The sequence below is a fragment of the Ranitomeya imitator genome, chromosome 5 (assembly GCF_032444005.1).
Source record: "Ranitomeya imitator isolate aRanImi1 chromosome 5, aRanImi1.pri, whole genome shotgun sequence".
Lineage (NCBI taxonomy): Eukaryota > Metazoa > Chordata > Amphibia > Anura > Dendrobatidae > Ranitomeya > Ranitomeya imitator.
The window spans coordinates 669,231,068-669,257,274 of record NC_091286.1 but is presented as its reverse complement, the minus strand read 5'-3'; the positions used below and the strand labels follow the sequence as shown (position 1 = coordinate 669,257,274).

Sequence of the window (26,207 nt, the reverse complement as noted above, 5' to 3'; positions counted from 1 at the left end):
GAGGCTAAGTGTAAGGCTCAATAGACCCACTGTCAATGCATCTAGAAATAGGTTGAGATCCCAAGGTGATATATGAGAAATATGCACTGGGTCCTCTCACTGCCATGCTTAAGCGAACCTAGCTACCCATCTGCCTCCAGCAACATTGTAACTATATAAGGCTCCTAGATCCGATATTTGGACCTACAAGGTGTTCACTGATAGACCCAACTCCTGACCTCTCTGCAGGATTTCTAATATACTGTAGCAGGGTTATGAATCTAATTAGAAGGGGCCTCTAAATGGAAACTAAGACATTTTTTTCCAAATTCTAGGGTAAATTTTGGCTGTGGCCTCCTTCCTACAATTCAGGAGGGTATGTATTAAATTTTCTGAGAATCCTCTTAGTCTCAGCAACTGCCTCTCAAGTTCCATGCCGTCAGCCCTAGGCCCCTCACATGTGGATGATAGAAGGGTCCTTGAGAAAGCAGGTGCCGATCCCAAGGGAGGATCCAAGGGTCAGAGACTGACATGGCTCTGAGCCATGAAAACCACGGCCTCTTGAGCCAAAATGGGACTATCAAGATCACTTTCACTCTTTCCTTCTTTATTTTTCTGATGACTATCAGTAGAATTATCAGGGAAAGGCATAAGCCTGATGAAAGGTCCATGGGGACTGAAGGGAGACGAGTATATCTGGATGGTCCTGTCTGTATAGCGAAGCGAACCTTTCAACCTGCCGGTTGTTTCTTGCGGCAAAGATGTCTATCTCCGGCATGCCCCACATGTCCATTATCTTCTTGAAAATGCAACGGTTGAGCAACCATTCCTTGATGCAGGGTATGGCAAATTAGGAAGTCTGCTGCAGAGTTGTCTACACCCCTGATGTGCAGGGCTGACAGGGACAAGAGATGTTCTTTGGCCAGATTAAGTATCCTGTCTGCTGTAGACATCAGAGTTCCTGATCGTGTTCCTCCTTGATGATTAAAATTTGCTACTGTGGTGGTGTTGTCTGATAGAACTCTTGTATGAGTTCCTTGCAACTGTGGAAGAAAATTACGTATGGCATAATAAATCGCTTTTAACTCTCTTAAATTTAAAGAGTCGTGTTCTTTCGTTGGAGACCAGTGTCTCTGATTGCCCCTAAATGTGCTCCCCATGCAAAGGGGCTAGCATCCGTGGAACTTGTTTTTGAGGGTCTTACTACACACAGAACTCCTCTCGAGAGACGTCTTAGATCTAGCCACCATTACAGGGATCTAACTACCTCAGTTGAAAGTGACATTACTCCCTCCAACTGTCCCTGCAGTTTTTCCTCTTCCTGTAGGATGCCCACTGTAGCTGTCTAGTATGGAACTGGGCCCACTGCACTGCAGGAATACATGATGTAAGAGAGACAAGCAGAGACATACCCTACCTCAGGGACATTCTAGGGTTGTCAATTGCTGAACATGCTTTATCAACTATTGTTAATTTCTTCACTTTTAGAAGGAGGTATTTCTGAATTACGGAGTCTAGATGAAGGCCCAGGAATGTCTGGCAGGTTATCAGGAGCAACCTGGATTTTTTGTAGATGATCAGCCAACCCAAATCCTGCAAAGATGAAATTACATCAGCTAGCCGCCGCTCACATTGAAAGGCTAAGTTTCCTACCACTAGATGATCGTCCAGGTGCGGGACGATTAAAGTGTCCTTTAACTGTAAATATGACATTACCATTAACGTGATGAAGACCCAGGCACCATGGACAATCCGAAAAGCATTGCCATGAACAGGAGATGATGGATCTGACCTTCTAACACGACCGCCCCCGGAGGTATTGTTGATGTAACATGACATGACATGAATTGGGAGAAGGTAATTTGCATCTTTGAGATTCAGGACTGCCATGAAGCACCTGGGAAATAAAATTTTTATGGCTGGTCGAATGGACTCCACTTTGAAGGTCCGAGATCTTAAAAAGGTGTTCAACCTTCTTAAATTTATCATTTTCCTATAAGCGCCATCTGGCTTAGAGACCAGAAATAAGGGGGAGTAAAATCCCTTCCCTCTTTGGTCTGCCGAAACCTATTTAAAAAAAAATGTATAGCTAACAGACCCTTAATTTCCAACTACAAAGCCTCCTGCTGAGCCTGAGACTTTAGAGAAGTCAATAGGAAGAAGTCCAGAGGAACAAGAGCAAACTCTAATCGTAAGCCAGGTGTCACGAGGCTAATGGCTGTTGTGAATTCTGCTTTTGGGTTCCCTCCAGTGGTTGTAGGTGGTAATGCAGTTGTCCCTGGGTTGCAGTCCTGGTCAAGTGTATCTGCTGATTGCAGTTCTGACTGGGGTATTTAGGTGTGCAGGATTCATTAGTCCTTGCCAGTTGTCCATGGTTCAGGGAGGTTTTGGATCTTTGTCTGGTTCCTCCTGCCTTGCTGCCAAATCAGCAAAGATAAGTGTCTGTTTTTTTGTTTCTGTGGCACACATGCTGTGTGCTTAATAATTTTGTGCTATTCATTTGTTTTCTCTTGTCCAGCTAAGATTGTGTCAGTGTTTTCTCAGTCTTGTTGGATTCTCAGGAGTTGCAAATATACACTCCACTCCTTTCGGTCTGAGTGATTCTATGTCTCTGGCCATTCAGATTGACCGGCGCTTGCGGGAACGCAGAACTGTGCGCGCTGTGGCGTTGTCCTCAGAGCAAATTCCTGAGTCAATGCAGTGTGATAGGATTCTGTCTAGAACGGAACGACAAGGTTTCAGACGTCAGAATAGGTTGTGTTATTATTGTGGCGACGCTTCTCATGTCATTTCTGTCTGCCCTAAGTGGACAAAGAGGATCGCCAGTTCATTTACCATCAGTACTGTACAACCTAAGTTTCTGTTATCTGTGTCCTTGATCTGCTCTTTGTCATCATTTTCTGTCATGGCGTTTGTGGATTCAGGCGCCGCCTTGAACTTAATGGACTTTGAGTTTGTCAGGCGTTGTGGTTTTCCCTTGCAGTCTTTGCAGAACCCTATTCCTTTAAGGGGCATTGATGCTACACCTTTGGCTAAAAATAAGCCACAGTTTTGGACACAGGTGACCATGCGCATGGCACCAGTCCATCAGTAAGATTGTCGATTTCTGGTGTTGCATAATTTGCATGATGCTATCGTGCTGGGTTTTCCGTGGTTGCAGGTACATAAACCTGTGTTGGACTGGAAGTCTATGTCTGTGACTAGTTGGGGTTGTCAGGGGATTCATAATGATGTTCCTTTGATGTCAATCTCCTCTTCTTCCTCTTCTGAAATTCCTAAGTTTTTGTCTGATTTTCAGGATGTATTCGATGAGCCCAAGTCCAGTTCCCTTCCACCGCACAGGGACTGTGATTGTGCTATTGACTTGATTCCAGGCTGTAAGTTTCCTAAGGGACGACTTTTCAACCTGTCTGTGCCTGAACATACCGCCATGCGGAATTATATTAAGGAGTCTTTGGCGAAAGGGCATATTCGGCCATCTTCTTCACCGTTGGGAGCGGGATTTTTTTTGTTGCTAAGAAGGATTGCTCCTTGAGACCCTGTATTGATTATCGCCTCTTGAATAAGATCACGGTCAAGTTTCAATACCCTTTACCTTTGCTTTCTGATTTGTTTGCTAGGATTAAGGGGGCTAGTTGGTTTACTAAGATTGACCTTCGGGGGGCATATAATCTTGTTCGTATTAAGCAGGGTGATGAATGGAAAACTGCGTTTAATACGCCCGAAGGCCATTTTGAATACCTTGTGATGCCATTCGGGCTCACTAATGCTCCATCAGTTTTTCAGTCCTTCATGCATGATATCTTCCGGACTTATCTTGATAAATTCTTGATTGTCTATTTGGACGATATTTTGATTCTTTCCGATGATTGGGAGTCTCATGTGGAACAGGTCAGGATGGTATTTCAGATCCTTCGTGGCAATGCTTTGTTTGTGAAGGGGTCTAAGTGTCTCTTTGGGGTGCAGAAGGTTTCTTTTTTGGGCTTCATTTTTTCTCCCTCATCTATGGAGATGGATCCGGTTAAGGTTCAGGCCATTCATGATTGGATTCAACCCACATCCGTGAAGAGCCTTCAGAAATTTTGGGTTTTGCTAATTTTTATTGCCGTTTCATTGCTAACTTCTCCAGCGTGGTTAAACCCTTGACCGATTTGACGAAGAAAGGCACTGATGTGGCGAATTGGTCCTCTGCGGCTGTCTCTGCCTTTCAGGAGCTTAAACGCCGATTTACTTCTGCTTCGGTGTTGCGCCAACCGGATGTTTCGCTTCCGTTTCAGGTTGAGATTGACGCTTCTGAGATAGGGGAAGGGGCCGTTTTGTCTCAGAGGGATTCTGTTGGTTCCTTGATGAAACCGTGTGCCTTCTTTTCCCGTAAATTTTTGCCTGCTGAACGCAATTATGATGTCGGCATTCGGGAGTTGTTGGCTATGAAGTGGGCATTTGAGAAGTGGCGACATTGGCTTGAGGGAGCTAAGCACTGTATTGTGGTCTTGACCGATCATAAGAATCTGATTTACCTCGAGTCTGCCAAACGGCTGAATCCTAGACAGGCTTGATGGTCCTTGTTTTTTTTCCCGTTTTGATTTTGTGGTTTCGTATCTTCCGGATTCTAAGAATATTAAGGCTGATGCCCTCTCTAGGAGTTTTTTGCCTGATTCTCCTGAGGTCCTTGAACCGGTCGGCATTCTGAAAGAAGGAGTGGTCCTTTCTGCCATTTCCCCTGATTTACGACGGGTTCTTCAGGAATTTCAGGCTGACAGACCTGACTGCTGTCCAGTGGGGAAACTGTTTGTTCCTGACAGATGGACTAGTAGAGTGATTTCTGAGGTTTACTGTTCTGTGTAGACTGGTCATCCTGGTATTTTTGGTAGCAGAGATTTGGTTGGTAGGTCCTTTTGGTGGCCTTCTTTGTCACGTGATGTGCGTTCTTTTGTGCAGTCCTGTGGGACTTGTGCGCGGGCCAAGCCTTGTTGTTCCCGTGCTAGTGGGTTGCTTTTGCCATTGCCAGTCCCTGAGAGGCCCTGGACGCATATTTCTATGGATTTTATTTCTGATCTTCCGGTTTCCCAGAAGATGTCTGTTATCTGGGTTGTTTGTGACCGGTTCTCTAAGATGGTTCATTTGGTGCCTTTGCCTAAATTGCCTTCCTCTTCAGATTTGGTTCCATTGTTTTTTCAGCACGTGGTTCGTTTGCATGGTATTCCGGAGAATATTGTGTCCGTCAGAGGTTCCCAGTTTGTTTCTAGGTTTTGGCGGGCCTTTTGTGCTAGGCTGGGCATTGATTTGTCTTTTTCTCCTGCACTACTAAAGCAGGATGGCACCATTGAAGCTCTAAAAAACTATATGGAGAAAAATACTTTATCTAAAAAACTAATTAAAGCTGCCAAAAAGGAAACAGAGAAGCACATTGCTAAGGAGAGTAAAACTAATCCCAAACTGTTCTTCAACTATATCAATAGTAAAAGAATAAAAACTGAAAATGTAGGCCCCTTAAAAAATAGTGAGGAAAGAATGGTTGTAGATGACGAGGAAAAAGCTAACATATTAAACACCTTCTTCTCCACGGTATTCACGGTGGAAAATGAAATGCTAGGTGAAATCCCAAGAAACAATGAAAACCCTATATTAAGGGTCACCAATCTAACCCAAGAAGAGGTGCGAAACCGGCTAAATCAGATTAAAATAGATAAATCTCCGCATCCGGATGGCATACACCCACGAGTACTAAGAGAACTAAGTAATGTAATAGATAAACCATTATTTCTTATTTTTAGGGACTCTATAGTGACGGGGTCTGTTCCGCAGGACTGGCGCATAGCAAATGTGGTGCCAATATTCAAAAAGGGCTCTAAAAGTGAACCTGGAAATTATAGGCTAGTAAGTCTAACCTCTATTGTTGGTAAAATATTTGAAGGGTTTCTGAGGGATGTTATTCTGGATTATCTCAATGAGAATAACTGTTTAACTCCATATCAGCATGGGTTTATGAGAAATCGCTCCTGTCAAACCAATCTAATCAGTTTTTATAAGAGGTTTAAGAGGTAAGCTATAGGCTGGACCACGGTGAGTCATTGGACGTGGTATATCTCGATTTTTCCAAAGCGTTTGATACCGTGCCGCACAAGAGGTTGGTACACAAAATGAGAATGCTTGGTCTGGGGGAAAATGTGTGTAAATGGGTTAGTAACTGGCTTAGTGATAGAAAGCATAGGGTGGTTATAAATGGTATAGTCTCTAACTGGGTCGCTGTGACCAGTGGGGTACCGCAGAGGTCGGTATTGGGACCTGTTCTCTTCAACATATTCATTACTGATCTGGTAGAAGGTTTACACAGTAAAATATCGATATTTTCAGATGATACAAAACTATGTAAAGCAGTTAATACAAGAGAAGATAGTATTCTGCTGCAGATGGATCTGGATAGGTTGGAAACTTGGGCTGAAAGGTGGCAGATGAGGTTTAACAATGATAAATGTAAGGTTATACACATGGGAAGAAGGAATCAATATCACCATTATACACTGAACGGGAAACCACTGGGTAAATCTGACAGTGAGAAGGACTTGGGGATCCTAGTTAATGATAAACTTACCTGGAGCAGCCAGTGCCAGGCAGCAGCTGCCAAGGCAAACAGGATCATGTGGTGCATTAAAAAGGTCTGGATACACATGATGAGAGCATTATGCTACCTGTTGTGAATTCTGTGGCAGAGCTCCCTCCTATGGTCACAAGTGGTACTTCGGCTGATTCTCTCTGTGAGCTTCCGTTGGTGGAGGGAAGTGGTACTGCGGCTTCTGAGTTTCCTCTCTCAGGTGATGTGGTGAGGTCGTTAGGGGCTGCTCTACTTAACTCCACCTAGTGCTTTGATCCTGGCTTCCTGTCAATGTTCCAGTATTGGACTTGTTTTCCTCCTGGATCGTTCCTGTGGCCTGCTGCTCTGCATAGCTAAGTTTTCCTTTGCTATTTTGTTTGCTTTTCTTCTGTCCAGCTTATCTATTTGTTTGCTGGAAGCTCTGGGACGCAGAGGGTGTACCTCCGTGCCGTTAGTTAGGTACGGAGGGTCTTTTTGCCCCCTTTGCGTGGTTTTTAGGGTTTTGTGTTGACCGCAAAGTTACCTTTCCTATTCTCGCTCTGTTCAGAAAGTCAGGCCTCACTTTGCTAAATCTATTTCATCTCTACGTTTGTCTTTTCATCTTAACTCACAGTCATTATATGTGGGGGGCTGCCTTTTCCTTTGTGGTATTTCTCTGAGGCAAGGTAGGCTTATTTTCTATCTTCAGGCTAGCTAGTTTCTCAGGCTGTGCCGAGTTGCATAGGTAGCGTTAGGCGCAATCCACGGCTGCCTCTAGTGTTGTTGGAGAGGATCAGGGATTGCGGTCAACAGAGTTCCCACGTCTCAGAGCTCGTTCTATGTTTTTGGATTATTGTCAGATCACTGTATGTGCTCTGACCTCTATGTTCACTGTGGTACTGAATTGCCTAATCATAACAACTACCTATGTACAAATCCCTAGTTAGACCGCACATGGAGTACTGTGTCCAGCTTTGGGCACCGGTGCTCAGGAAGGATATAATGGAACTAGAGAGAGTACAAAGGAGGGCAACAAAATTAATAAAGGGGATGGGAGAACTACAATACCCAGATAGATTAGTGAAATTAGGATTATTTAGTCTAGAAAAAAGACGACTGAGGTGCGATCTAATAACCATGTATAAGTATATAAGGGGACAATACAAATATCTCGCTGAGGATCTGTTTATACCAAGGAAGGTGACGGGCACAAGGGGGCATTCTTTGCGTCTGGAGGAGAGAAGGTTTTTCCACCAACATAGAAGAGGATTCTTTACTGTTAGGGCAGTGAGAATCTGGAATTGGTTGCCTCAGGAGGTGGTGATGGCGAACTCAGTCGAGGAGTTCAAGAAAGGCCTGGATGTCTTCCTGGAGCAGAACAATATTGTATCATACAATTATTAGGTTCTGTAGAAGGACGTAGATCTGGGGATTTATTATGATGGAATATAGGCTGAACTGGATGGACAAATGTCTTTTTTCGGCCTTACTAACTATGTTACTATGTTACTATGTTACTATATTTCATCCTCAGACAAATGGCCAGACTGAGCGAACTAATCAGATTTTGGAGACTTATTTGAGATGCTTTGTGTCTGCTGATCAGGATGATTGAGTGGCCTTCTTGCCAATGGCCGAGTTTGCACTTAATAATCGGGGTAGTTCGGCTACTTTGGTTTCGCCTTTCTTTTGTAATTTTGGTTTTCATCCTCGTTTTTCTTCTGGGCAGGTTGAGCCTTCTGACTGTCCTGGTGTGGATTCTGTGGTTGACAGGTTGCAGCAGATTTGGGCTCATGTGGTGGACAATTTGGTGTTGTCTCAGGAGGAGGCTCAACGTTTTGCTAACCGTCATCGGTGTGTTGGTTCCCGGCTTCGGGTTGGGGATCTGGTCTGGTTGTCTTCCCGTCATGTTCCTATGAAGGTTTCTTCCCCTAAGTTTATGCCTCGGTTTATTGGTCCTTATAGGATTTCTGGGATTATTAATCCGGTGTCTTTTTGATTGGCGCTTCCGGCCTCTTTTGCTATCCATAATGTCTTCCATAGATCTTTATTGAGGAAATATTTGGTGCCCGTTGTTCCCTCTGTTGATCCTCCGGCCCCTGTGTTGGTTGATAGAGAGTTGGAGTATGTGGTTGAGAAGATTTTGGATTCTCGTTTTTCGAGGTGGAGGCTTCAGTACCTTGTCAAATGGAAGGGTTATGGCCAGGAGGATAATTCTTGGGTTTTTGCCTCTGATGTCCATGCTGCTGATTTGGTCCGTGCCTTTCATCTGGCTCATCCTGATCGGCCTGGGGGCTCTGGTGAGGGTTCGGTGACCCCTCCTCAAGGGGGGATTCTGTTGTGAATTCTGCTTTTGGGTTTCTTCCGGTGGTTGTAGGTGGTAATGCAGTTGTCCCTGGGATGCAGTCCTGGTCAGGTGTATCTGCTGATTGCAGTTCTGACTGGGGTATTTAGGTGTGCAGGATTCATTAGTCCTTGCCAGTTGTCCATGGTTGTTGGGAGGTTTTGGATCTCTGTCTGGTTCCTCCTGCCTTGCTGCCAAATCAGCAAAGATAAGTGTCTGGTTTTTGTTTCTGTGGCACACATACTGTGTGCTTAATTATTCAGTGCTATTCATTTGTTTTTTCTTGTCCAGCTTAGATTGTGTCAGTATTTTCTCAGTCTTGTTGGATTCTCAGGAGTTGCAGATATAGGGTCCACGTCTTTAGTTAGATGGTGGAATTTTTGTATTATCTGCTGTGGATATTTTTGGAAGTGTTTTAATACTGACTGATTAGTATTCTGTCCTATCCTTTCCTATTTAGCTAGAGTGGCCTCTTTTGCTAAATCCTGTTTTCTGCCTGCGTGTGTCTTTCCTCTACTACTCACAGTCAATATTCGTGGGGGGCTGTATATCCTTTGGGGTTCTGCTCTGAGGCAAGGTAGAATTCCTATTTCCATCTATAGGGGTATTTAGTCCTTCAGCTCTGTCGAGGTGTCTAGAATTTGTTAGGCACACCCCACAGCTACTTCTAGTTGCGGTGTTAGTTTAGGATTTGCGGTCAGTACAGTTTCCACCTACTCCAGAGAAAGTTTCATGCGGCTCCAAGGTCACCGGATCATAACACTGTCATCCATAGCTTCACTCGACAAACCAGACACTGCCACTAGTTTCTACAATGCCACTCTGGCAGCAGCCATCAACTCGGTCGCCTCTGTCATGCATAACAGAGTGCAACAAATCAATAGACAACCCTGGCACAATAACATCACCAAAAAGCTTTGACAAGTATCCAGAATTGGAAGAAAACACATTCACAAGATGATTTCATTGCACTTAAATAAGCAACACTTGCATTCAAATCAGCTCTCACCTCTACTAAACAGGCCTATTTCATATCCCTCGTATCTTCTTTATCCTACAACCCCAAACAGTTGTTCAACACTTTTAACTTTCTCTTCACACATGTAAACTTATCATTCATTCTCTGAACTGAAATACCCTGCATGTCTATTGCTCAAGTCCCTGCCAGCAAGCAGCCTGAATGGTAAACTTATCATTCATTCTCTGAACTGAAATACCCTGCATGTCTATTGCTCCAGTCCCTGCCAGCAAGCAGCCTCAATGGTATCTGAGTCAGTCAATCTTCGGCATTGAATCCTGCATATATCTATATTTGTTAGCCATCTTAGTATGCAATTGTTTTTGTTTATAGATATTTAACTCACTTCTGCTTGTCCTCATGCAAAGAGATCACATAACTATTTCAAAGCGGTTTATGATCCATGTAGGCCTGGTCTTTTGTTTATCTGTTCACTACATTTATTGTGTCCTGCTGTCTCAGCTGAGTTAGATTGATTGCTAACGAGAGGGAAACAAAAAAAAACAAACAAAAAAAAAAGTGAGATCTAAGAGCTAGCCTTCTATAAATGTAGACATACTTTGGGGAAAAAAGAGATAAATACCAGCGCACTACCAAATATTATATGGGGTAGAAGGGGTGCAGAAGAGTGGTATAATATAACAACCAATGAAAAGAAAGAGAACCACTCTACAGCACTGCACACCACAATATGTAATCAAAAATATCAAAAGGCAAACTTTATTGATGCATAGATAAAAACATTTAAAACCAATGAAGAAAACACCAAAAATCCCCACAATGATCCATCAAGATATTAGTAGCCAGACAGGGGCATGTATCTAAGGGCAAAAGAACAGACCCTGTACCAGGATGTAGAAAAAGGTGACCAACACTAATAAGTACCCGTATGTCAGTAAGCAATATAGCCACCTATCTGGGACAGCACCAGGTAAGGGTCATAACACAAAAGCGGATGCGCCCAGCGCTCTACACATGGAGCTGCAATGCTCGTATACCCAAGATATATATGCAGGTGCCAGATCCAGCCATATGGAGCAATAAGAGCAGAGCCGTAAGGAAGGCAGAAAGCAGGGAGGCAAGGATCAGAGTGGGGACAGACCCCACGCATATCGCCATTACAAGGACGGCTTCGTCAGGGGAAGCATTCGTGCAGGGGTGCATTCATGCACTATTATTCGTGTACTTTTTATCAAAGTACTTTTTTCTAAGTACTCGCAGTTATACCATGGCAGTTAGACAGGGCAGGAGACAGTTAAGACAATCTAAATCTATTCCCTGTTCATTTGGCACAGAACAAATACTCAACATATGTATTTGTATATTCTATATCCTGGCTGCCACATTCACTCACATTCACCGCCCTTGCATTAACTCTATTCAAACCATCCATATCGGCCCCTCTGTCCTTCCCTCTCCTATGTATAGCACTCATGCTCTGTTCACAATGCTTAACAGCACAGATCCCTTCAGTCCCACCATCCAACACAAGAGACGCTCTCACAAATCACTTAACCATCTGCTCACTCTTTCTATCCTCCTTCTCCTAGTTGCTGGAGACATCTCTCCCAACCCCGGCCCTCCATGTTATAGCCAGTCAAACCTCCCAACTGCTACACTCAGAAACCCCTCTAACCTTATTAATATTCCATGCATGCCTTCTGTCTTTTTCAATTGTGCCCTTTGGAATTCTCGCTCTGTGTGTAATAAACTCTCCTTCATCCATGACTTCTTCCTTTCTAATTCTCTTAATCTCCTGGCTCTTACTGAAACCTGGATCCAGCAAGCAGACACCACTGCTGCTGCTGCTCTTTCATATGGTGGACTACACTTTTCTCATACCCCAAGATCGGACAACAGAGCAGGTGGAGGAGTTGCTCTGCTCCTTTCACCCAAATGTACCTTCCAAGTTATCCCCCAAGTGCCCTCACTTGTCTTCCCTTCCTTTGAGGTCCATGCTGTCAGACTCTATATCCCCTTCTCCATGTGAGTGGCGGTGGCGTATCATCCTCCGGGCCCCTCATCAGTTCCTGGATCACATTGCCACCTGGCTTCCACACTTTCTCTCCTGTAACATCCCCACCCTCATCATGGGTGATTTCAACATCCCCATTGCTTCTCCCCTATCCCCATCTGCTTCTCACCTTTTATCTCTAACCTCCTCTTTCGGCCTCTCACAGCATACTAACTCTCCAACGCATGAAAATGGAAACTCCCTCGACTTAGTCTTCTCCAGTCTTTGCTCAGTGGATGATTTCACAAACTCCTCTCTCCCGCTCTCTGACCACCACCTTCTTTCATTCTCTATCAAGAACTGCCATCCCGCTCAGGTCACCCCCACTTTCCACACTTATAGAAACATACAGGCCATTAACACCCAGAGACTTATGAAGAACTTGCAGTCCTCATTGGCCCCAATCTCCTCCATCTCATGTCCTGATCCTGCTCTGAAGCATTACAATGAAACCCTGCAAAGTGCTCTGGATGAAGCTGCACCCTCATCACCTCCCTGTCCAATAACCCTAAATGTCTCTTTGACACTTTCCAGTCTCTACTCAACCCAAGAGTGCAGGCCCCAACCACGGATCTCCATGCTGACGATCTGGCCAATTACTTCAAAGAAAAAATTGACCACATTCGACAGGAAATCATCTCCCAATCTCTTCATACCATGCACTGTCCTCCCTCTCCTACTGCATCTACTTCACTCTCTGACTTTGAATCAGTTACAGAAGAAGAAGTAATCAGGCTCCTTGCATCTTCTCGCCCAACCACTTGCACCAGTGACCCCATTCCGTCACATCACCTCCAGTCCCTTTCCCCGGCTGTCACCTCTCACCTAACAAAAATATTCAACCTTTCTCTCACTTTCGGTATTTTTCCATCCTCATTTAAGCATGCCATCATACATCCATTACTTAAAAAAACCATCCCTCGATCAAAACTGTGCCGCTAACTATAGACCTGTCTCTAATCTTCCCTTCATCTCTAAACTCCTCGAACGCCTGGTCCACTCCCGTCTTACCCGCTATCTCTCAGATAACTCTCTTCTCGACCCTCTTCAATCTGGTTTCCGCTCTTTACACTCTACTGAAACTGCCCTCACTAAAGTCTCTAATGACCTACTAACAGCTAAATCTAATGGTCACTACTCCATGCTAATTCTCTTGGATCTCTCCGCAGCATTCGGCACCGTAGATCATCAGCTCCTCCTCACTATGCTCCGCTCCATCGGCCTCAAGGACACCGTTCTCTCCTGGTTCTCCTCCTATCTCTCTGACCGTTTCTTCACTGTATCTTTTGCTGGTTCCTCCTCCTCTCACCTTCCCCTTACTGTTGGGGTTCCTCAAGGATCAGTCCTAGGCCCCCTCCTCTTCTCTTTGTATACCGCCCCTATTGGACAAACAATCAGTAGATTTGGTTTCCAGTACCATCTCTATGCTGACGACACCCAATTATACACTTCTTCTCCTGATATCACGCCTGCCTTTTTAGTAAACACCAGTGATTGTCTTACCGCTGTCTCTAACATCATGTCCTCCCTCTATCTGAAACTGAATCTGTCAAAAACTTAACTCCTCGTGTTTACGCCCTCTATTAACCTACCTTTAATAATCTTTATTTTTATATAGCGCTAACATATTCCGCAGCGCTTTACAGTTTGCACACATTATCATCACTGTCCCCGATTGGGCTCACAATCTAGAATTCTTATCAGTATGTCTTTGCCTAACATTGACATCTCCGTGTGTGGGTCCACTGTTGTGAATTCTGTGGTCAAGCTCCCTCCTGTGGTCATGAGTGGTACTTCAGCTGGTCCTGTCTATGAGCTTCCTCTGGTGGATGTGAGTGGGGCTGCGGCTTCTGAGTTTCCTTCCTCAGTTGACGAGGTTAAGTTGTTAGGTGCTGCTCTATTTAACTCCAACTAGTTCTTTGTTCCTGGCCTCCAGTCAATGTTCCAGTATTGGTCTTGCTTTCTCCTGGATCGTTCTTATGGCCTGTCTGCCCTGCATAAGCTAAGTTTTGCTTGTGTTACTTTTGTTTGCTATATTTTCTGTCCAGCTTGCTATATTGGTTTTTCTTGCTTGCTGGAAGCTCTGAGACGCAGAGGGAGCACCTCCGTACCGTTAGTCGGTGCGGAGGGTCTTTTTGCCCCTCTGCGTGGTTGTTTGTAGGTTTTTGTGCTGACCGCAAAGCTATCTTTCCTATCCTCGGTCTATTCATTAAGTCGGGCCTCGCTTTGCTAAAGTCTATTTCATCTCTGTGTTTGTATTTTCATCTTAACTCACAGTCATTATATGTGGGGGGCTGCCTTTTCCTTTGGGGAATTTCTCTGAGGCAAGGTAGGCTTATTTTTCTATCTTCAGGGCTAGCTAGTTTCTCAGGCTGTGCCGAGTTGCATAGGGAGCGTTAGGCGCAATCCACGGCTACCTCTAGTGTGGTATGATAGGATTAGGGATTGCGGTCAGCAGAGTTCCCACGTCTCAGAGCTCGTCCTATGTTAGTAACTATCAGGTCACTTTGTGTGCTCTTAACCACTAGGTCCATTGTGGTTCTGAATCACCTGTTCATAACAGTACTGGAGGCCCAAAGTACTAATGCTTCTCAACAGAGGGAAAAGAGAAGTTCTGAGACCATTTTTTTTTCTTTGCACTGTGTTTTGTCTTTCTTTTCCCCTAGACATTTGGGTGGTTCAGGACACAGGTGTAGTGATGGACATTAACATAGTAACATAGTTAGTAAGGCCGAAAAAAGACATTTGTCCATCCAGTTCAGCCTATATTCCATCATAATAAATCCCCAGATCTACGTCCTTCTACAGAACCTAATAATTGTATGATACAATATTGTTCTGCTCCAGGAAGACATCCAGGCCTCTCTTGAACCCCTCGACTGAGTTCGCCATCACCACCTCCTCAGGCAAGCAATTCCAGATTCTCACTGCCCTAACAGTAAAGAATCCTCTTCTATGTTGGTGGAAAAACCTTCTCTCCTCCAGACGCAAAGAATGCCCCCTTGTGCCCGTCACCTTCCTTGGTATAAACAGATCCTCAGCGAGATATTTGTATTGTCCCCTTATATACTTATACATGGTTATTAGATCGCCCCTCAGTCGTCTTTTTTCTAGACTAAATAATCCTAATTTCGCTAATCTATCTGGGTATTGTAGTTCTCCCATCCCCTTTATTAATTTTGTTGCCCTCCTTTGTACTCTCTCTAGTTCCATTATATCCTTCCTGAGCACCGGTGCCCAAAACTGGACACAGTACTCCATGTGCGGTCTAACTAGGGATTTGTACAGAGGCAGTATAATGCTCTCATCATGTGTATCCAGATCTCTTTTAATGCACCCCATGATCCTGTTTGCCTTGGCAGCTGCTGCCTGGCACTGGCTGCTCCAGGTAAGTTTATCATTAACTAGGATCCCCAAGTCCTTCTCCCTGTCAGATTTACCCAGTGGTTTCCCGTTCAGTGTGTAATGGTGATATTGATTCCCTCTTCCCATGTGTATAACCTTACATTTATCATTGTTAAACCTCATCTGCCACCTTTCAGCCCAAGTTGCCCAAGACATTAAAGATCTGTCTTCTTGTGTGGATCATCTCACTGCAAGAGTACAAAATATTCAAGACTTTATGGTTCAGAATTCTATGTTAGAGCCAAGAATTCCTATTCCTGATTTGTTTTCTGGAGATAGAGCTAAGTTTCTGAGTTTTAAGAATAATTGTAAACTGTTTCTGGCTTTGAGGCCCCGCTCCTCTGGTGACCCAGTTCAACAAGTTAAGATCATTATTTCTTTATTATGTGGCGACCCTCAAGACTGGGCATTTTCCCTTGCGCCAGGAGATCCTGCATTGTGTGATGTTGATGCGTTTTTTCTGGCGCTCGGATTGCTGTATGATGAACCTAATTCAGTGGATCAGGCAGAGAAAAATTTGCTGGCTCTGTCTCAGGGTCAGGATGAGGTAGAGATATATTGTCAGAAGTTTAGGAAGTGGTCTGTGCTCACGCAATGGAATGAATGTGCGCTGGCAGCAATTTTCAGAAAAGGTCTCTCTGAAGCCCTTAAGGATGTCATGGTGGGATTTCCTATGCCTGCTGGTCTGAGTGAGTCTATGTCTTTGGCCATTCAGATCGGTCGACGCTTGTGTGAGCGTAAAACTGTGCACCATTTGGCGGTATTATCTGAGCATGGACCTGAGCCTATGCAGTGCGATAGGACTTTGACCAGAGCTGAACGGCAAGAACACAGACGTCAGAATGGGCTGTGTTTTTACTGTGGTGATTCCACTCATGCTATCTCTGATTGTCCTAAACGCACTAAGCGGTTCACTAGGTCTGCCACCATTGGTACGGTACAGTCGAAATTTCTTTTGTCTGTTACTTTGATCTGCTCTTTGTCATCCTATTCTGTTATGGCATTTGTGGATTCAGGCGCTGCCCTGAATTTGATGGACTTGGAGTATGCTAGGCGCTGTGGGTTTTTCTTGGAGCCCTTGCAGTATCCTATTCCATTGAGAAGAATTGATGCTACGCCTTTGGCCAAGAATAAGCCTCAGTACTGGACCCAGCTGACCATGTGCATGGCTCCTGCGCATCAGGAGGATATTCGCTTTTTGGTGTTGCATAATCTGCATGATGTGGTCGTGTTGGGGTTGCCATGGCTACAAGTCCATAACCTAGTATTGGATTGGAAATCAATGTCTGTGTCCAGCTGGGGTTGTCAGGGGGTACATGGTGATGTTCCTTTTCTGTCTATTTCATCATCCACCACTTCTGAGGTCCCAGAGTTCTTGTCGGATTACCAGGATGTATTTGATGAGCCCAAGTCCAGTGCCCTACCTCCGCATAGGGATTGTGATTGTGCTATCGATTTGATTCCTGGTAGTAAGTTTCCTAAAGGTTGACTGTTTAATTTGTCTGTGCCTGAGCACGCCGCTATGCGGAGTTACGTAAAGGAATCCTTGGAGAAGGGTCAAATTCGCCCGTTGTCGTCGCCATTGGGAGCAGGGTTCTTTTTTGTGGCCAAGAAGGATGGTTCGCTGAGACCTTGTATTGATTACCGCCTTCTAAATAAAATCACGGTCAAATTTCAGTACCCCTTGCCGCTGCTGTCTGATTTGTTTGCTCGGATTGAGGGGGCTAGTTGGTTCACCAAGATAGATCTTCGTGGTGCGTATAATCTTGTGCGTATTAAACAGGGCGATGAATGGAAAACAGCATTTAATACGCCCGAGGGCCATTTTGAGTACCTGGTTATGCCATTCGGGATTTCTAATGCTCCATCAGTGTTTCAGTCCTTTATGCATGACATCTTCCGAGAGTACCTGGATAAATTCCTGATTGTATACTTGGATGATATTTTGGTCTTCTCGGATGATTGGGAGTCTCACGTGAAGCAGGTCAGAATGGTGTTCCAGGTTCTGCGTGCGAATTCTTTGTTTGTGAAGGGGTCAAAGTGTCTCTTTGGTGTTCAGAAGGTTTCATTTTTGGGGTTCATTTTTTCCCCTTCTACTATCGAGATGGACCCTGTTAAAGTTCAGGCCATTTATGATTGGACCCAGCCGACATCTCTGAAGAGTCTGCAAAAGTTCCTGGGCTTTGCTAATTTTTATCGTCGCTTTATCAATAATTTTTCTAGTATTGCTAAACCGTTGACTGAGTTAACCAAGAAGGGTGCTGATGTGGTCAATTGGTCTTCTGCTGCTGTGGAAGCTTTCCAAGAGTTGAAGCGTCGTTTTTCTTCTGCCCCTGTGTTGTGTCAACCAGATGTTTCGCTTCCGTCCCAGGTCGAGGTTGATGCTTCTGAGATTGGAGCAGGGGCTGTTTTGTCGCAAAGAAGTTCTGATGGCTCGGTGATGAAACCATGCGCCTTCTTTTCTAGGAAGTTTTCGCCTGCTGAGCGTAATTATGATGTTGGCAATCGAGAGTTGCTGGCCATGAAGTGGGCATTCGAGGAGTGGCGTCATTGGCTTGAAGGAGCTAAGCATCGCGTGGTGGTCTTGACTGATCACAAGAACTTGACTTATCTCGAGTCTGCCAAACGGTTGAATCCTAGACAGGCTCGTTGGTCGCTGTTTTTCTCCCGTTTTGACTTTGTCGTTTCGTACCTTCCGGGCTCTAAAAATGTGAAGGCGGATGCCCTGTCTAGGAGTTTTGTGCCCGATTCTCCGGGTTTGTCTGAGCCGGCGGGTATTCTCAAAGAGGGGGTAATTTTGTCTGCCATCTCCCCTGATTTGCGGCGGGTGCTGCAAAAATTTCAGGCTAATAGACCTGACCGTTGCCCAGCAGAGAAACTGTTTGTCCCTGATAAATGGACGAGTAGAGTTATCTCTGAGGTTCATTGTTCGGTGTTGGCTGGTCATCCTGGAATCTTTGGTACCAGAGATTTGGTGGCTAGATCCTTTTGGTGGCCGTCTCTGTCGCGGGATGTGCGTTCGTTAGTGCAGTCCTGTGGGATTTGTGCTCGGGCTAAGCCCTGCTGTTCTCGTGCCAGTGGGTTGCTTTTGCCCTTGCCGGTCCCGAAGAGGCCCTGGACACATATCTCTATGGATTTTATTTCGGATCTCCCCGTCTCTCAAAAAATGTCGGTCATTTGGGTTGTTTGTGATCGCTTCTCTAAGATGGTCCATTTGGTACCCTTGTCTAAATTGCCTTCCTCTTCTGATTTGGTGCCATTGTTCTTCCAGCATGTGGTTCGTTTACATGGCATTCCGGAGAACATCATTTCTGACAGAGGTTCCCAGTTTGTTTCGAGGTTTTGGCGAGCCTTTTGTGCTAGGATGGGCATTGATTTGTCTTTTTCCTCGGCTTTCCATCCTCAGACAAATGGCTAGACTGAACGAACCAATCAGACCTTGGAGGCATATCTGAGATGTTTTGTTTCTGCCGATCAGGATGATTGGGTGTCCTTTTTGCCTTTGGCTGAGTTCGCCCTTAATAATCGGGCCAGCTCGGCTACTTTGGTTTCGCCGTTTTTCTGCAATTCTGGTTTCCATCCTCGTTTCTCTTCAGGGCAGGTTGAGTCTTCTGACTGTCCTGGTGTGGATACTGTGGTGGATAGGTTGCAGCAGATTTGGACTCATGTGGTGGACAATTTGACATTGTCTCAGGAGAAGACCATTACTCCAAAGCAACATGCCCGCTGCCTTGGGGTCATACTTGATTCCGAGCTTTCATTCACCCCCCACATCCGATCACTGGCTCGCTCTTCTTATCTGCATCTCAAAAACATTTCTAGAATTCGCCCTTTTCTTACTTTCGAATCTGCAAAAACTCTTACTGTTTCACTTATTCATTCTCGTCTGGACTATTGTAACTCTCTACTAATCGGCCTCCCTCTTACCAAACTCTCCCCACTCCAATCTGTCCTGAATGCTGCAGCCAGGATCATATTCCTCACCAACCGTTTCACCGATGCCTCTACCTTGTGCCAGTCATTACACTGGTTACCCATCCACTCAAGAATCCAGTACAAAACTACTACCCTCATCCACAAAGCACTCCGAGGCTCAGCACCACCCTACATCTCCTCCCTGGTCTCAGTCTACCACCCTACCCGTGCCCTCCGCTCCGCTAATGACCTCAGGTTAGCATTCTCAATAATCAGAACCTCCCATTCCCGTCTCCAAGACTTTACACGTGCTGCGCCGATTCTTTGGAATGCACTACCTAGGTTAATACGATTAATCCCCAATCCCCACAGTTTTAAGCGTGCCCTAAAAACTCATTTGTTCAGATTGGCCTACTGTTAGGGCTAGCGGAACGCACCAAACAATAAGACTGATAGTGTACGGTGCGTTCGTAGCCCGGGGTCCACCGTGCAGAGATGGAACCTGCTGCTGAGTAATGACGGACTATATGGCGGTACTCATAAGCATACTCGCGTGGGTTAAACTTCACCCAACGTGAAGGAAGCGATCCTGTTGCGTCACAGGGTCGCAGTACCGCACATAGAAGGCGAGCAAGCAGTCAGCTAACTTAACCCCAACTAGGATTGAAGTCCGATTAGACCCTTGCTGGCACAACACCGCAACAGGGTGTGTTAGGCAACTCTTATAATTAGAGCACCGAAGTGCGAACTGTGCCGTGCTGGCAGGCACCACTAAGCACCCAGACGTGGGTCAGGAAGCGCACTACTGGCGCGTGGCGCCGCACTGGCGGTCACAGCAATAGACGCTGATACGTGTGTGACACGTTGAGTGATTTGTCGGGCGCTAGATAGCAGCCATACTCCATACGCGAACAGTCATACAATAGGGTAGGGGTATTTAATGAACGACTTGCACTCACAACAAACACACGTATTCAATTGTACACTAGCGCATGGCCGTGCGGTAATGCGCAGTTTATATAATTGCAGGACAGGAAGTGGCCACAGAAACTTTGCCCTTCCAAAACCTGCCAAGAGTACCAATGGAATGCGCTGCAGAGCCAGAGCACATGACCCTCGATCTCCAATGGGAGATCTTGCTCTGGGCATGCTCAGTGTGCGCAAACAAGGACTTAGTCCCAGGGAAGTCCGCTCGCCGCTGACCAGCACTGACTTTAATGGCAGGAGCTGAAGAAGCAGCAGTAACTCTCTGTACAGAGTGAGAGCGAGCAAGACACTGGGAGCGACGTCCCTGCTGAGCAGACTCCACTGCGGCTGGAGGAGAATGGGAGACCGCAGCGGAGATGGCCCGAGATTCCCCCTGTGCAGCAGAGGAAACTAGACTCCTAACACCTACCACATCAACGCATTAACCTAACTATCCCTGTGTGGCCCATTCAAAAAAAAAAAAAAACAATCAGGTTCCTCGCCACATGTTCTCATACACTTTATGCAGTTATTAGCCCTCTGTCTGTACTGCTACATACTTAGGCAGTTAACTGGTTCATGCAGCTTTACATGAACACCCGAGCCTTACACTATGGCTGGTCTGAATAACTAAAGCAATTGTTACCATCCACCTCTTGTGTCTCCCCTTTTCCTCATAGTTTGTAAGCTTGCGAGCAGGACCCTCACTCCTCTTGGTATCTATTTTGAACTGTGATTTCTGTTATGCTGTAATGTCTATCGTCTGTACAAGTCCCCTCTATAATTTGTAAAGCGCTGCTGAATATGTTGGCGCTATATAAATAAAATTATTATTATTATTATTATTTAACTCCCTCCTCCGCCAACCACTGCCCCCTCCGACTTCCTTAATCTCTGCTGAGGAATTTGCCACGCACTTCAAAAATAAGATAGACAAAACAAGGCAAGCCTCTGTTGTCCGATCACCACAACCCATTTGTATGCAGGACCAATGCCCTAACCCCATAACTTCCCTCTCCAAAATCACTGAAGGACAGCTTGCTCAACTTCTATCCAAATCACAACTTATCATTTGTGCACTTGACCCCATCTTATACCACCTCCTCTCCGATCTCACCATTAACTAATCCCATCCCTAACCCATCTATACAATCTATCACTAACTTCTGGTACCTTCCCCTTTGCTTTCAAACATGCCACAATCACATCTATCCTCAAAAAGCCTTCCTTGACCCGAGCGCTATGTCCAGATACCGCCCCATATCTTTGCACCCATTAGCTTCCAAACTCCTTGAGCAGAACGTCCAAGCTGAACTTTTCTCTCACTTTGCATCTAACTCTCTCTTCGACAGCCTACAATCTGGATTCCGTCCTTACCATTCCACTGAGACTGTCTCTTTCCCCACAATCCTATAGAATGTAAGCCCGCAAGGGCAGGGTCATCTCCCCTCTGTATCAGTATGTTATTGTTAGTTTTGTTTATTGTAAGTGATATTTGTATTTTGATGTAACCCCTTCTCATGTACAGCACCATGGAAATAATGGTGCTATATAAAAAAAAAATAATAATAATAATAATAACATCATACGTTTTTGAATATGTGTCAACTAATTGTTCTATTTTTCTAGTTTTGATAAGGGTAATATTTGATAGAACAATATTTGTTTGCCGCATGATTCTAATTCTGCTTTCTCAAGACCATGATTCGAAGGTTCATTCCACCAAATAATGATTGGTCCATTTGTATTGTAATTGTTTTCACATGTGAGGTTGGGTTTGTGTACGTGTTATAAACCTTGTGTGTTCATTGTAATTTTAGATGCCTATGAGTAAGGACAAAAAGTCCGAAATGCATCAGGCGTGGAGGGGGATCTTTGCCCCTTGAGACTCTATGATATGTATGTTGTCAACTTTTTACAAACAATGGATTGAATAAAAGATGAAACTTGAATTTTTATGGAAATCACCTGGTGCTGGTTTTTCCTTTTTTGCCTGCATTTACAAGTGGAGTCCAGCCACATTGAACCTGGCACCCGTGGTCCTGAGATACTCTGGTGAGCACTGTGAAAATCCTTTTTCCCCTCTCTCATGTTGATTTATGACCAACATATATTGAACTTCTACTTTATTTTATATCTTTCAGAATTTGCTTTGTAACTCACAATTAGTGTTGAGCATTCCGATACCGCAAGTATCGGGTATCGGCCGATATTTGCGGTATCGGAATTCCGATACTGAATTCCGATACTTCCCGCGTATCGGATACCGGAATCGGAAGTTCCCAGAATTCAAATTGAACGCAGCAGCCAATGAGGAATGAATGAAAGTGTGGGCACATCCTGTTTAGCATGGTGGGCATGTAAGTACTGGCAAGGCTGGGATTGGCTGCTGAAATGATGTCACTCTGCACTATAAAAAAGCGCTGCCGCCATTTTGCGCTCACTCTGCTGTGATTTCAGTTAGGGACAGGACGCTGTGTTCTAACTGAGGGCCAGTCGAGCTAGCTAATTGCTTTATTTTCCTTTCCAAAGGCTAATTTAGCAAAACGCTGTGTGTTCTTCACTGTTCACCTTGCTCTTGCCTTGCAGCGCTGTTTTAACAGCGTTCTGCAAGGTCTCTGTGTGTGTGTGTGTGTGCAGCTCACTCTGTAGTCTGTGTGCAGCCATATACCCGGTTGTATTCAGCTCAGGGGGGGTTCACACTGCCTCACACAGTTGTTCTTTTTTGCTCTTAGTGCAGCCTGCTGCACATTTTTTCTCAAATTTCCTATTAGTGTTTTTCCACCAGTCTCCAGCTCTATTGTGGAAAAACACTACATAGGATAACCTAGAGGGGGGTTTTTGGGCCTTGCAGCGCCGTTTACGGCTGTCTGCACGGTCTCCGTGTGAGCCCAGCTCGCCCTGTAGTCTGTGTGCAGCCATAGCCGGTTGGATTCAGCTCAGGGTTCGTTACTGGCTCATACCTTGAGAAAAATTTTCCTTTTTTTCAAATAGTGCAGCCTGTTTAAAATTTGAAAAAAAAAATTCCTATTAGTGTCTTTCCACTCGTATCCAGCTAAATAGTGGAAAAACACTATATAGGATAACCTAGAGGAGGGTTTTTTGGCCTTGCAGCGCCGTTTACGGCTGTCTGCACGGTCTCCGTGTGAGCCCAGCTCGCCCTGTAGTCTGTGTGCAGCCATAGCCGGTTGGATTCAGCTCAGGGTTCGTTACTGGCTCATACCTTGAGAAAAATTTTCCTTTTTTTCAAATAGTGCAGCCTGTTTAAAATTTGAAAAAAAAAAAAATTCCTATTAGTGTCTTTCCACCAGTCTCCAGCTCAATTGTGGAAAAACACTACATAGGATAACCTAGAGGTTTTTTTGGGGGCCTTGCAGCGCCGTTTACGGCTGTCTGCACGGTCTCTGTGTGAGCGCAGCTCGCCCTGTAGTCTGTGTGCAGCCATAGCCGGTTGGATTCAGCTCAGGGTGCGTTACTGCCTCATACCTTGAAAAACAATTTCCTTTTTTTCAAATAGTGCAGCCAGTTTAAAATTTGAAAAAAAAAATTCCTATTAGTGTCTTTCCACTTGTATCCAGCTAAATAGTGGAAAAACACTATATAGGATAACCTAGAGGAGGGTTTCTTGGCCTTGCAGCGCCGTTTACGGCTGTCTGCACGGTCTCCGTGTGATTTAAACTAGCTCTGTAGCCCGATCTGCACCAAAAAAAAGGTTAAGTTCACCAAACACAACTTACACTTGTGTAGGCCACATTTGAAAAATAATAAAGTTTAGTCCACAATTTACAACATTAGTGTTTCTTACACCTGCTAGGAGGAGCATTACAGGAATAAGCACACTAAGGCCTTAGTACTTTTCTGCTTATCTTTATCTGTCAACCAAGATGAAGAGGGCAGGGAGTAAGGCACGTGGGCGTGGGCGCGGAGCAGGGAGAGGAGCAGGGAGAGGACGTGGTGATTCTGTGCCTGCTGCGGGCGCCGGTGACTCGTCGTCACTCAGTTTCAGCAGGGAACAGTCCTTCATGCGCAGCTTTGTCGGAGAGCGCCGTGCACCGCTGCTGCGTGAAGACCAAATTGAAGCCGTTGTCGGGTGGATGGCAGCTAACGCCTCGGCATCGACTTCAGTTAGTGCCACATCCTCTCAGGCACAGAGCACTGGAGAGCAGCCATCTGTCTCTTCACCACCTGCCAAATTGGCCAGGCAGTCAGAGAGCCCAGGACAGGAGCCGTCTCTACTTCTGTTCTCTGAATCTCTTGGCTTGGAAACAGGGGGCCAGCCAAGCAGCATTGGAGAAATGGAAGAAGAGGCAGTGTGCAGTGATGCCCAACACCTTTTTCTCTCTGACTCTGAAGAGGCAGGTGGGCCAGTGCCTCCGGTGACCACAGCGCAGTACGCATCTGATGATGAAACTCAGGTGCCGCTTTCTCGTGCGTACTGTGCTGCTGAGACTACCCAGGAGGAGCAGTTGGTGGCAGAGGGTAGTGGAGATGATGAGGTCCTTGACCCATCGTGGCGTGAGGAACAGGAAGGTGGTGGGAGCAGCTCAGAGGAAGAGCTTCCTCTTACGGGCCAAAGAGGGAGAGGGAGGGGGAAGACTGCGGAGCCTGTAGCCTCCACTTTGGCACCCGTTAGGAGCCTGTCTCTTTCCAAAGCCAAAAAGGGCGCTCCCAAGACTTGCAGTGCCTGGTCCTTTTTTGACACAGTTGCAGATGACATTTGTTTTGTCAAATGCAAGCTGTGTCATCATAAAGTAAAAAGAGGGAAAAATGTCAGCAACCTCAATACCACAAATATGTGGAAACATGTGCGGACCAGGCACGCGGTGGAGTTACAGAAACACACTGAAGATGTAGGCCAACCAACAGCGGCAGCTACCACCTCTTCAGCTCGTGTTGCCTCTTCCTCCAGCTCACGCACAGCTGGTTTGGCTTCCTCCCAGAGACCTTGTGTAATTCCACCCACAGCACCACCTTCCCAGTCATCCTCACACTCCCAGTCTACTCTACAGCCATCGGTAGTACAGGCATGGGAGAAAAGGCGGGCATTCTCGGCCAACCACCCCCGAGCACAGGCTCTGAATGCAGGCATTGCCAAACTGTTGTCCCTGGAAATGCTCTCGTTCAGGCTGGTGGAGACTGACAGCTTCCGTGACTTGATGGCATTGGCAGTCCCACAGTACAAGGTGCCCAGCCGCTTTTACTTCAGCAGGCAGGCTGTCCCTGCCCTGCACAGGCATGTTGAGGCAAACATAAAACATGCGCTACTGAACGCCGTCAGTAGCAAGGTCCACCTCACCACCGATGCGTGGACCAGTCAGCATGGACAGGGGCGATATGTTTCCCTCACTGCCCATTGGGTTAATGTTGTTGAGCCAGGTACAGATCGTGCGAGTGGCGCAGGACGTGTCCTGCCCACTCCAAGGATTGCAGGAATCCAGTCTGTACGCATCGACTCCTCCTCTTACACCAGTTCCTCTGATTCCTCTCTGCAGGATCCGTCACAGTCCACCCCCACATGGACCCGTGAACGTTTACCTATGACCGACATGAGCACAGCCGTGGCCAAACGTCAGCAGGCCGTCTTGAAACTAGTTTCATTGGGGCATCGAAGCCACACAGCGCAGGAGCTCTGGAATGCCATAAAGCAGGAGAGCGATGTGTGGTTACTGCCAGCGAATCTCCAGCCAGGCATGGTAGTGTGTGACAATGGCCGAAATCTGGTGGCAGCTTTGGCCCTTGGCAACCTCACTCACATCCCATGTCTGGCACATGTGCTCAATTTGGTTGTGCAGAGTTTTCTGAGGGACTATCCGGATCTTGATGCCCTGCTGCACAAGGTCCGCCTAGAGTGTGCTCACTTGCGGCGTTCCAGCTTGGCCAGATCCCGCATTGCTGCTCTGCAGCGCCGATTCCGCCTTCCGGAACACCGCATCATATGTGACCTACCTACCCGGTGGAATTCCACGTTACATATGTTGGAGCGGTTGTGTGAGCA

The 26,207-nt window shown here is 45.8% G+C and overlaps 1 long non-coding RNA gene across 2 annotated transcripts in view; it reads left to right on the top strand.

Moving 5' to 3' along the window:
* Window positions 1-22,267, top strand: part of LOC138638745 (uncharacterized) — a 111,716-nt gene extending 89,449 nt beyond the window's left edge. For both annotated transcript variants that reach the window (XR_011312541.1, XR_011312542.1), the window contains exon 3: window positions 22,033-22,267. This is a non-coding gene — a long non-coding RNA (uncharacterized lncRNA). The remainder of the gene's footprint in view (window positions 1-22,032) is intronic.
* The last annotated feature ends 3,940 nt before the right edge of the window (window positions 22,268-26,207 follow it).